Below are 13,258 nucleotides of genomic sequence, written 5' to 3' on the forward strand. Positions count from 1 at the left end.
TTAGCCTTGGCACCTGCAGATGTGGAGCTGCTCCCCAGACCATTTCCCTACAGCAGGGTTCCTGTCCGCCCCGGGTGCCCCGAGCTCAGCCTGCTCTAGGCTGGGTTCCCTCGTGTCGGGAGCAGCTGCAGCTTTGGGAAGAGAGAACCAGTCCCAGGATTCTGGTGCTGACTGGAGCCGCAGCACTGTTTCCTCCGCTTCCTCCTCAGGTCCTTGAACAACTGCTGCCACGGTACCTGGCACGGATCATTCACGCAACACACATACCGCAGACGCTTCTCCGTCACCTGTTTGTCCATCACTATCTGTCCCCGCGGAGTCAGCCCGTGTCCCCACCGGGCCGCTCCCAGACCTCGCGGTGACCCGGCAGGGGTCCCGGTGCCCGGGAGGGGTCCCGGTGACGGGGAGGGGTCCCGGTGGCCGGGAGGGGTGGCGGTGCCCGGCGGGGTCACGGCGCGCCCTCCCATCCCTTGCCCATCCCGGATCCCGGCGCTCCCGCCGCGGGCGCTCCCTGCGGGCGGAGCGCAGCCAGGCTGGGGCCGCAGCGCCACCTGCTGGCCGCGGGCGAGCACGGCGGCGGCCCCGGGCACTGCTGCTGCTGCTGTTGCTGACCCCCGGCACCAGCAGAGGTGTTCGCTCCTGCAGACACCGCCGCGCAAAGAGAGGTGTCTCTGCTCCCTTTGTAAGCGCTCTTAGGGGCTCTAATCAGCAAATGAGTTTTCCACTCTTAGAGGCAGACGCCCGAGAGCTGATTATTAGTGGGGTTCTGAAGACAAGCTTTGCGATTCCCTGGTGTTTTAATAAACCCCAAATTTTATGATACATTGATTCTTTATGGCACTTGAGGATCCATTAAAGCGTAGTGAATGTGTCACATTCCAGACACTTTTTCCCTGTATGACTTAGACACCTCAGATTAATAACTGCAGGAGAGCTGGCCATTGATGGCCTCAGGCTCACACATTGCACATGCCAGTCACGTCTCCAGTGTGTCTCAGTAGCACTGGTGAGAAGCGAAACAACAACAAAAAAAGATGAGAGGGCTCCAGTTCTCATTTCACCTCCTCCAATTCTCATTCCTCCTTCTTCAATTCTGAGTTTCTCAACTGAATCAACTCCAGCAGAGTTGCTTATCATTTAAACCAGGGTGAGAGCGAAGCCAAGGGTTTTCTGGTCCAGAGGTGAGACATGAGATGGTTGTAACAGATGGAGTGGGGAGTCTTGAGGAAAAAGACCTGTTGCTGGCACTGCTGCCATGGGGACTGGAGACTGGACAGGGAAGACCAAGGCAGTATTAGGATGGGGAATAAATGAGGAATCAGGAACCAGTTGCAGGTCAGTGCAGAACATTGGCTGTTTATTCAGGTGAGAGGGGTCAGCAGCTCCAGTCCAGCTGGGTGGTGATTCTCAGGGCTGTTTTCTAAGGCATTTTTTTCTTAGGAACACAGGAAAAGGCTTAACCATCCAATCCACTGGCCTGGCCTGACAGTGACTCATTGCACATGCTGCAGAGAGAGGTATGGGGACCCTCTTGTGTCAGTGCCTTGCAAATACCTGCCTCATTTCTGTGCCCTAAGCAGGGACTAGACCCCAAGGCAAGGGGCTTGTTCTAATCCATTTCAGTATACCTGCATGTGTAGGAATGCTATCCAGTTCCTATCCAAGATTGTTAACTATGGTTCTAACTTCTCTAGGTAACTCATGAGGGTCTAAGGACACTCAAGCTCAGGTCCTACACACTCCTTCCAGTGTCTTTCCCTGGCTTCCCAGACAGGACAGCAAACACTTCCTCTGTTGCTCATTAAAGTGCTGGATTCACATCCTATCACCCAGTTTCTATCCGGTGGGTGATGGTTCACATTGCACACTGTGTTCTTAAAAGCAGAAACAGATGCTGTTCATGTATATTTCATTGAGCCGACCTGTTATGCAAACCCAGGCAGCGACTGATAGAGCTCACAAATTCCTTTGTCCATAAATTCATGGCGTGCCCTACATTCTGCCGCCATGCTGCTGTACACATCCCAGCCCTTCTGGTTAAAGCAGCTTCTCCTTGAACCTGGCAAATGTGACAACTGTTAAAATATGTTACATTATCTGTAGGAGTCACGTGTTCCTTCTTTCTAAATGAGTTAATGCAGCCACAGTTTAAATTTTTTTAAATAATCCATTACCTGCTTAACTGATTAGGTGTTGACATTGATTTCATTTGAGCATGTTGAGGAGGTCTTGTCAGACCTTGTTAAGCTAGAAATGCTTCTGCCACCACTCATACATGACAGCAGCCTCATTTTCTAACTTAATGGCACTGGCTTTATTAGGAGCGCATTTGCCATCATTCATCTGTCCAATCAGAGCTCTACAGCACTTGGCAGGAACTGCAGCGGGGAACATTTCTCTTCTGTAATGATATGTAGGTCAGTCATCCAACACAGTATTTAGCCTCCACTGGGACAGGTACAATGGCATGAAGCCAGCCACAGGAATTTGCTTTTACAGGCAATTTAAACAGAGTTGAGTGCCCTCTAGCCCAGCTATCCAGAGGTCTTCGGACCTTAGGTCCACAGTCACAAAGGTCATGAGTGTCTAGCGCTCTTGTTTCATTAAAGATAAAGGCATCAAAATAGAATATCTATGTTGTTGGGCCATAGGAACTTTCAGGGATTGCTTTCTCTTTAAAAAACCCAACCTTTCAACAGGAAAGCTCACAGAAGTTTTGCATAGCTCTTATGAGATCAGAGTTTAGTCCAGCATGGAGGATCTATTGTCCTTTCTCATCTCTCATGCTCCCATTCCCTGTCCTCACTTCCAGTCCAGAGGAAAGAGTGGTTATGTAGCTATGCAACATTACTTAAATATATGCTGATATAGTCACTCTTAGCATATGGCCCCAAACACCCTCATGTCCAGTGACAGAAGGAACAGATTTCCTTTTCATGCTCAAAGTTTGACTTAGTATCCTTTACAGAAAAATGAGGGCTGACAAAAAAAAAATTAATCAGTTTTGGACACCGTATTAGTAGATACACAGAAGTAAGATTAAATGTAACCAATTTAGCAGCTCTCAGGTCACCAAATCCCCTCTACATTTACAAAAACCCCAGATAGTACAGTCCATTGATCAAGACTTGGTCCAGGAGGGTTGAGAAATCAAGCATCTAGTAGCAGGAGACCTGAACATTCACAGTTCTTGCTGGATTCAGGTGAGACCATGTAAGACAAATGGTCACAATGTGAAAATTCTAATCTGTTGCAGCCTCAACTGCTGTTGATGCATGATGCTAGACTGCAAAATCTTGAACTTCCATTGCCACAAAAGCAAAAGACAGACTATACTTTCATGAGGAATTAATATCTCCAAGGCATGTTTTGTTCTGCATACTGTCAAAGCCTGAACAGAGAGAGAGAGTGAAGTAAATATTTTCTCTCTCTCTTTCAGTACCCAACCTTTTTTCTTCTATCATGTGGCCAATAGTTTTGTATCATCCTCATAGCTGTGAGGATGTCTCTTCAGAGCTGATGCCCTGTATTGCATCATACATGGATTAGTGAAGCATTTGTCTAGGAAATAGGTAAAGCTTTGTAACTCAATGGCAATCCAAATCCACGAAGAAGGAACCAGATGACAACACTGTGGGTAGTCACATGCAACAGCAAGGAAGTTCAGAAAGCCCAAGGCACAGGACAAATAAACCCTACTACAGTATAAGTACTTCTGTTACTTTGACTACTAAAAAAAATTTAAGTCTAGATTATCTGAATTAGACCCTGACAACCTAGCTCAGGGATGCATTTAAGTCCCAGAAGAAAGCCCAAATTGCCCAGTTTTTAGCATCACCAGGCCCTCAGGGCACCTCCATGCTGTTCATCAAAGCACCCTGTCAGGCTCTGTCTATGCTAGCAGAGCAGGAAAAGGGCAAGAAACAAAGGGACAGGCAGGAGTAAAAGCAGGTTGGGACTCTACCCTCCCAGCTGAGAATTCTGCCCCTAATGCAAGATTGTCCTTGCTCTTGCTCTCCTTCTTGGCCTTGTGACTTTTAATTCCCAGCTATGCAACAAGCCAACCTCAGCAAAAGGGAAGAATGTGGCACTGACATGAGTGCCTGATAGACTGGAGGAAGCTTCTGAGGTGTAGAGTCACAACACTTCAATGCAGTGACATCCTATATTCTCATATTTTAATATTCTAATATTCTAATTCTCAGGTGACTGAAAGCATCTGATGTTGTGAAGCAGAAAGGGTTTTAGATATTCTGCTGGCATGCATCTAGCATGTTTTCACATTTTCCCACACAACACACCACCTTTTTGGATTGCCTTCCAGAGACTCCATCTATTCACCTGCATTTGTTCTGTCTGACTCATTTAGATGCACTAGGTCATCTTCCTGAAGCTAAAGGGGCTTGTAACTACAAGTGTTGCTGTAGCTATGTGTTGCTGCACCTAAATTAGGTGATTTGGACCTATTCATATGTAAAAAAAAAATACTGTATTAATTTACCTTCATTAGGATCAACTACTGCCTTCCTGCCTTCTGGGAGAATAAGGCTCAACATGTCTGAGCAAGGATGTTTCAAATTGCTTATGGTTTCTAATTCCATGTATGAATTCTAAATCATGGTCCAAATTTGCCCTGATTTCAGGTTTGTTGCACTGCTGCTTTAATGACATTGCACGGTGGAATTTTCATAGGAAGTCTATGAAAACTTACTTCAGGTGAGGGGATAAAGGTCTGGAAACTCACCCTCTCAGAAATATGTTCATAAATCCTACATGATAAAAAGTCTTTCGGAAATATGAACCCCTTACAAAGAAGATGAAAGTTTACCAGCCAATGTTTTTCTCATTTTCGGGTGGCTATGACCAACAAATAGTAAGGTGGCAGGAAACACTTGTGATTAAACACTCAGCAGCCCCCATTCACATCCCAGCTCTGTCTCTTATTTCCATGCCTCTTGGCCAGTCCAAAGGAAGTAACTGGATGTGTTTGAGAGGTGCTGATCTGCACAACAGCCTTTTTGTCTGGGAGCTCATGATGGCTGCCAGACAGCCAGAAATCCAGTAGATTCCTGATGGAATCTAGGTAGGGCAGTGGATTGTCTCTAAAAACAATAAAGTCTTAACCAAAATGACAGACCTGGCAGGTCTGTATTCCTTGACTGACCATGTGCATCTTACTGTATACATATTCATACAATAGGGTCAGATATGTAATTGTGAGATAGAAACCATAATTATTTATTTTTTTCTGATCCCCTTAGGTTGTATACTTTTTCTCCCAGAGGACAACTGCATGCTACACCGACTATGCACAGCCCTGATCCCATTTGGGACCTCTAGATGGTACTGTAATATAATAATATAGTAAACTGACAGATGGGTACTTCTGAAAAAAAAATGGCCATTTTGCAGGAAAATGCCAAAAAAGGAATAAATGGGTTTGCCAAGTTCTAGCTTCTGTAGCTGGACTTATAAAATATATCTAATGAACAAACATAGGCAAGAGAAGGATTTATGTTCATCAGACGTACCTGATGGAAAGTCTAAACTATTGCTAACTCTTTCATATTTTACAAATCCACTGTCTGTACCCATCCTTAAATACCTTCCAGGTTAAAAAAAGCCAAGCATAGAAAATGACCTCTTGTTAAAGAAGCCAATGCATCTTCAATGGGTGACGCAAAAGTCAGTTTTCTCTGCTTTGCAATGGGCTTTCTCTGGCAGTCCCTTTGAACACAGGTAACTGTCAGCAGGAGGCTATCACACCCTGCTCCAGAGTTTCTGAAGAAGGAATTTCAGAGATTCAAAATCCCTGAGAAGGGAACACCCCTGTCAAGGGAAGACTTTGAAGTGACACTAAACATATATTTATAATTACAGATGAGGCGATATAGTATGCACAAGGAATAAAGACATACAGTGTGTCCTAGGGGCATGGCAGGAGAGGTGACATGCATCATGAAGCCTTGTTAAACTGCTCACTGGGGCTGAGGAAACCTGAGGCTGGTGCCTCCTATCACTTTTCATGTCACACTGCAATCCTTTTGTTTGCAGGAGTGTGCCCACCTCACATGCACTGATATCCCCTAAACACATGACAGAACTCTTAGGCCTACCTCAAGAAGGGAACATAATCTTGTTCACAGACCCAGCACGGATGCCAGAAAGGATGCAGGGCAGATTTTTAGGTAGCTCAGCTCAGTGTGCTCCCTGTGAGAGGCCTGAACTCAGGCAAACGAGCCTCAGGAGGATCACTTGGAAAGAGTTAGAGACTTGCTGCCATTTGCCTGGAAGGCTTGGAGAGAAAAGCAAAGCCAGAAAGAGCCAGAATGTGTACATTTCTATTTAGAGATGTAGTTGTCTCCATCTCTTTGTGTGTGTGCACATATGCATGCAAGAGTGATTATGATCTCAGAATGAAAACAGTTTATTAAAGCAGTCAGTTTTTTTCACAGTAGGAAAACATACATGTGTGCATACAGACACACACACATAAATATATATCTCCTCACAAATGTGTATTTGTGCACAGACATTTTCCACACATAAATGTCTGCAGCACTGACTCCCCTGCATGGCTGTTATCTTTTATTGCAAAAAATGCCTGAGTGAGTGTCCCTAGACAGCCAGAGCCCCCAATATCTATTGGAGAACAGTAATTTACCTCTACTACAAGGACTAGGCACTTGATTCCAAATCCAATGGATCAACAGCTTCCTACCTATACTCTCAAAGATGGTTTGAAAACACTGTATGTGTACAGATGTCCAGATGAAAACTTCCTTCCATCTCACCAGGTAACTGTAAGAAAAAAACTGAGTTACAGCTGTTAGCCAAACTGAGCTAAGGGCATAGTGAGTAAACAGTCCTGTAGATTGCACTAAAATCACAGCATTTGGCTCACTGAGGTATCCGTCTGTGGCACCTTCAGTGATTTTCCTTTCCTAGGAATGGAGAAGAATAAAACCAGCAAGACTACAGTTTGTCTTCAGCAAGTGACATCCATAACTATTTGAACCATGAGGGAGTGCACACATGATGCCTGAAAAGGATGCATTTCCTGTGCAAATCTGATTAGAGGATCACCTCACGGATGAAGTGTCCATCTGAACTACATATTAAGAACTGCTAAACAATAGATGGCAAGAATCCCTGACATACTGCTACTTCTCATTTCTGTTTCATACATTCCTCTTTCCCCATACAGTTTAATTTACACTGCTCTTTGCATTTTGCTTGCCAGTTTTGATCAAGCCCTTAGAAAGACGGATGCATGTTTAAACTACCACAGCAGGAGTAATTCAAATCAAATACAGGTTTGTATAAAAGTTTTGGTGCATTATTTGATGGTGAATTTATTTTAAATCTTCAGGACTGCCATTATGAGGTGGGATGCTGCATACAGGTTAGAACAGTAATTGAATCTGAATGCAAATAATCCTTTATACAGCAATGTTTTTCTCTACTCTGTGCACTTGGCAAATGTTTGGTTTTGGGGCTCACTCAGGCTACAAGATTTTCTAGTCAATTCCCTGCAGTCAGATATGACCATCTTCCAAAAAATTAAGGCCAAACCATAGTCTTCTTCCTCACTTTCCTTGTCTTACAGAACTGATACTCAACCACCCTGAGTATCTTTACACAGCTTTCCAAGCGGTATTTTGAAAGGACTTCCAAAAAGAAAAGTCTAATCTACACAGGTTATTCTCAGGTTGATGAGCAACTCATATGAAACTTAAGCCCCTTTCTTTTGAAAGTAATAGTCCTAAGGAATGGTTAAACATGGTCTAATTTGCAGCACAACTTGTCCTGCAGACACAGTAGAGATTGGTCTGTTCATCTCCAAGGCCTTTTGAAAATGTTAAGTGGTAGACACTGGACAAAGACTGTTGGTATATTCCCCAAAGAGACCTCTCTGATGCCTGTCTAGAAGGCAGAAAGAATTTAAAGGCACCTGTGTCCACAGAGCAACTATATAGGTAGGAAGTGAGGTCTTGGGAGCAATATGAGCCCTGAGATATTTGTGGCACAGCACAGCTGATGCATAGAGCACACACAGCCCCTGGAGCTGTGCAGATCCCTTAGAGGCCCAGAGCAAGGATGTCACTCTCAATGTTTTCACACACCAGCCTCTTTCACAGCACAATAAAGCAGATTACCAGGAGGTGAGTCCACATTGCTCTGCTCCCCTGCCCTGTTAGTACCAGAGCCTTCTGCAGAAATCTGGAGAGGTTCCTTTATATTCTTCCCCAAAAGATATCCACACACGTTATTTACAGACAAATTTTCATCTGGGATGTTTCACTCCATCTGGGAGAGCTAGAGAGCAGAAGGAGATTGCAACCCAGATTTGCTATCAACTAGAAAAAGGTCTAGAACAGACAGGACATAGAAGCTCCTTTGGAGGAAGAGAATACACAATATTCCTAAAGAGTTTTCCCAAGCAGTTTCTCTGGCACAAGTGTTCATATGAAAATTTGACTTTTATAAGGAGTTCACCACATATGATGAATGTCCCATCCTTTTTTGAGAATGCTTTTCTCTTATTTATGTAGCCTATGTGCTTCATGAGCCTTACTGAGGGAAAACAACACCCTATTAACAAAAGACATAAGATGATTTTGTAACATGCTTATTTATAAATCTTCTGCTAAAATATCATGGTGGCAGTTTTGTTGCATGGTAGTTTTAAGCAACTTCGTCATAGATCTAGACTGAATCAGTCAGGTCAGCTACAAATATTAAATGAGTTTATAATTCCTTCCTAAATGATTTACAAGTACTTAAAGACTACAGGGTGTAAACAAGAGAGTCAAACAGTCATAGTGGGTGCAATCTACCAGAAATTAACATTTTTTAACTTCCTCATTGATTAGAGAAGCTTGAACCATTTCCAGCAAGCCTAGCATTTGTAGCAATTGTTTAGTGAAACATGAGCTGATTTTAAAGCCATTTTTTCTACAGCATCATATTATATATACTTACTTACAATATAACCACATTTTATAGTATTTATTTTAACAAATTGAAAGCTTATTACAAATATCGTTCTTTCTGACATACTGGTATTTATTAATTTAAAAAAGCCCTCTAATCCTCCTCTGAAACAAACACAGCTAACTTTTATTAATTAAAGTTTTATGTTTTGATCAGCTGTAACAAAACTGCCTTCAAAGTATGTGGAGTAAAAATCACATACATAAAGATTTGCTGTGCTGTCATTCACTGCAGTCCTAAAATGTCTGACATAGCTGATGTCAGACTGAAAACAAACATCAGTTCTCTGAATTGGGCTGATACAGATATGATGTGACATTATCATGTTACTTTGATTGTACCTTAAGAACATTTGCTTTGATCTTCTCCTGTGGTGGTTTTCTTGCTCAAAGAAGACAACAAGACATCTATCCATATGCTATGTCCATAGCACTGTATCTCCAGCTGCTGAATATTGGAAAGCCCTTATATTATTTGCCTAATTGTGGTCTGCTTCCATCTTCTCTGTCACTGTTTCCAAGTGTTCCACCTACCTTCCTGCATCAACATTAGTGTTTCCATATCACCCAAGATCTCTGATGCTTCACTGAAACTGTCCCTGTAAAAAGCAATAAAATATTTTTATGACAAGTGAAGCTACACACCAAGAAAAAAAAAAAAAAAAAAAAAAAGAGGAGAGATATAGAAGTAACAAGTAATTAAATGATCCCAATGATCCCAAGAAAATCACAGAACTGACTTCTTGTAGTCTTTTCTCTGAAAGTGAATAAGCTATATCTAGCAACAGCTACTGGCAATCTGGCCCTGTATACGTATATTAAAATGCTTTCCCTGCATAATCCCTGAATCACATTTCCTCATGAGCTTCCTGCTCCATTTCAGCTAATATCTAAATTGTATCTCCTTTATTTTTTCTGAAATCCTTACTCTTCTTTGTCGGATGTCTGTGCATCTCGTTACTGGCTGTGTTTCTCTAATATGAAAATGCTGCATTCCCATAAGTAAAACTAGGGGAGTGATTTATGAATTCTTCTGCATGAAAAGGCCCCTTGTGTACTTCACATGTAATGGCAGAACAAAGCAGATCTCTACGAACATTTGTTTTCCTTTTAGCAGTTATTGCCATAAAAAGAGGTCAGAATGAAATGAAACAACTTAATGTTTTGTCCCCTGTCCAGCTCTGGTGCCTGATCTGGTTTCAGCTGTTATAATTACGGGTCTCTTTCTGAATGCATGAGAATGGACTCTGGCACCTAAAGGATTACAGCTCATTCAGTGGTTCCCACAACTTTGGACCAACTGGTCACAGTCCATCAAGCCAGCCATGTGTGTGCTTTACTTCTTAATACTTTCTGCAGCCCCAGGTGCAGAGCACTCATGAAGGACTCGAGGACCACCCAGTTTTCTGCACTGCAGCAGTGGAGCCACTGAAATAAGTAACTTGACAATCACACCCTATAATAAACAGATCTCTTTGGCCAGGAGTTCCAGCACATCTGAGCTAGTCAGATGTGCTCATCTTTAGGCATTTCAGGAGCAGTCTGAGGGGAGCTGTGGTTGGCTTCACTGTCTGGTTTTGTTCCTAGGTGTGAAACAAAGGCAAAAAGCAGATAGTTATTCTAAATAATATTACGCAATTTCTGAAAATTAAAATGGCAATTCAGAATCCATTAAGTAAGTGCTGGCATTGTGCACTTGAACATTTTAATCTACAAGGAACATAGTGATTGGTAAAATTTCTATTTGAAACTCTCTCTTTGGACAAACATCATAGGAAGCATCTGTCTGCCATGTCAGTGTGCTCCCAGACCACTTGAAGAATACATAAGTGGGAGCCTGATGTCAGTCATGCTTTCTGCACTTTGAAGCCCGCCTAATTCAGGTAGAATTGACAGGCACAGAGGTGCTAGAGCAGCAGTTTGGCCAGCAGACAATTTGTCCTGTGCTGAAAGACTGCTGAATTACATCACAAAACATTGCAATGCTTTGGTTCAGCTGCGCTTCATCCCACCACAGCCAAGTGTGTTCAGTTAAATCCTGCAACAGGAACTCAAATGAGTACTTCAGAGTGTATGAATTCCAGCAGGTACTTATTGCCCTTCTCCCTCGTTTATCTACCCAGCTCTGGATGAGGGAATTTTTGAGTTCAATGTTGCATCCAGATGATATTTTTAAAAACCTCCCAGTAGACCTATCATCCATGAGGACATATAATCCTTTTCAGACTTCCTTTATGCTTTTGCCATTTATCATATTCTGCATTAGTGAGTTGCTCAGTTTAGTTTTGTATTTTCTGAAGGAAAGGACTTCCTTCACTCAGTCTTATATTTGGCAACTGTTTTCATTGGGCATCTCTGTCTTTGTGATGTTGGAAATAATGACTATATCAACTCTTTTCACCTTCTTTATGCCCTCCATCCTTTTCAAGTCCTTAGTGCAACGTAAGGGTCTTTTCAATTTCTCCTTAAACAGAAACAATTTTCTACTCCTCATCAAATTTTTTACCCTCTCTACATATTTTTTTTCATAAACTACATCAGATTTCTTAGTATGAAATGCCAGAAATGCATGAGATATTTGAGGTGAATTCAAACACAGACATATTTTCTGTCTTCTTCTCTCAGTATTATTTCCCTGGTAACTCAGTTCCTAGTTCTGGTGTTATCAGATGCAAGAATGTCTCTCGCTTTTGCTGATGTTGATAGTGAAAATCTTTTCTGATTTCCATGAGGACAGGTTGGACTCTAGCTCAGAGCTCCCCCAGCAGCCCTACATTAATCCTCCTGAGTTATCAGGCCACCTATCAGTACTCTGCTGTTCAGCCTTTTGTTCCTCTGAGGAGTAGGTCTGCATGGATTCCATGACAGATCAATGATTCTAGGCTTCTCTTGAGAGAAAGGGAAGAATTTATCATTGCTAATGGTTTGTTTTCTGTATCGATCTTCTTACCTCCTCCTAACATGTGGCTCTGCTTGTGAGGAACTCAGAAATATCTCCCATAAAAAAACAACTTTACACTTTACTTTTTGATAGAACTCAATATGTTGAACATAACAGTTTTAGGTCCTTCTAGTCAAGTGGGATTATTTTTTGGCTATGCCCTGGCTATTTTATGACCAACTAAAAAACTACTAATTGATGTACTGTAATTCTTACTGACAATACTATAGGCAAGGGAGCAAAATCAGAACATTCACACTATCTTCCACAGTCAGGTGCTATTGCCCGCTCCAGTACTCTTGAAAATTTGTAATAATTGAACTCCAAAGCCTGATGCTCACACGATGACATAAGAATCACAGAGTTCATTTTTAAATTTTCTTTTTCTCATCACACTAGAAATTATAAAGGAAGTCTTCCCTCAAACAGATTCTTAGTCTCAGAAAAAAGAGTTTAAATGAACAGATTTCTACTTGGTAGGTTTAGCGTCTAAAGCAGGTGTGTGTTGTGATTTTGGGATCTGCAGGGAGGTGATACTGGGAATGGCAAGGTAACTCTGCTACAGTCAGTGACAGTTCCTAGGACCTTCATTATGAATATGGTTTTACCCAAGGGCTTTACCAGCTAAGCAACTGTTACTCTATTTATGTACACTTAGAGGATGCATGATGTCAAGTGCCAAGCTTTTCAGATAATTTCTGCTTAGCATCTGCACAGACATGCATAAGAATGTCACAGTTAAGGCACAATGTTGATTGTTGCCTTTGGGTTAGCTGTTTTGTTTACAAAGACAGAAGGTATGATGAATAGGTCTCTTCTAGTTCCTAACTTTATTCCCCAGAGAAGTAGATTTCAAGGGGATTGGTTTGAAGAGCAAATACATACATCTTCACAGGATCAGCACCTGAATTCCTGAGATTCTTCTAACAGAGCAATTACTTTTCACATTGATTTTAACATTAGGTTCCCAATTCAATTAACATCGCCACTATTTTCTCTTGACAATTTCATGGCAAGCCTATAGGGATCCCATTAAAATGTCTTATATTGCTGCTGTGTTGTAAGTCGTCAGTGGGAAAACAACTTCAGTGCAAGTCTACAGAGATCTTGTTATGAAGCTGTTAGAATGTGAAATGCAAATAGCATCAATTATTTCAATGTGAGCCTGTGGAGTCCCAATCCTGATGTCATCATGACATGAAGTTGAAAAGAAAAACTCTTTTAATCTTCATGTATGAAGACACCAGAATGATGTGAGAATAAGGGAGAAAAATAAAGGAAGAAAGGGATAAAATGCTTTTAATGCATTGCTACTGTGATG

This window comes from Zosterops lateralis (assembly GCF_965231275.1).
Source record: "Zosterops lateralis genome assembly, chromosome: 3".
In the NCBI taxonomy this organism is placed as follows: domain Eukaryota; kingdom Metazoa; phylum Chordata; class Aves; order Passeriformes; family Zosteropidae; genus Zosterops; species Zosterops lateralis.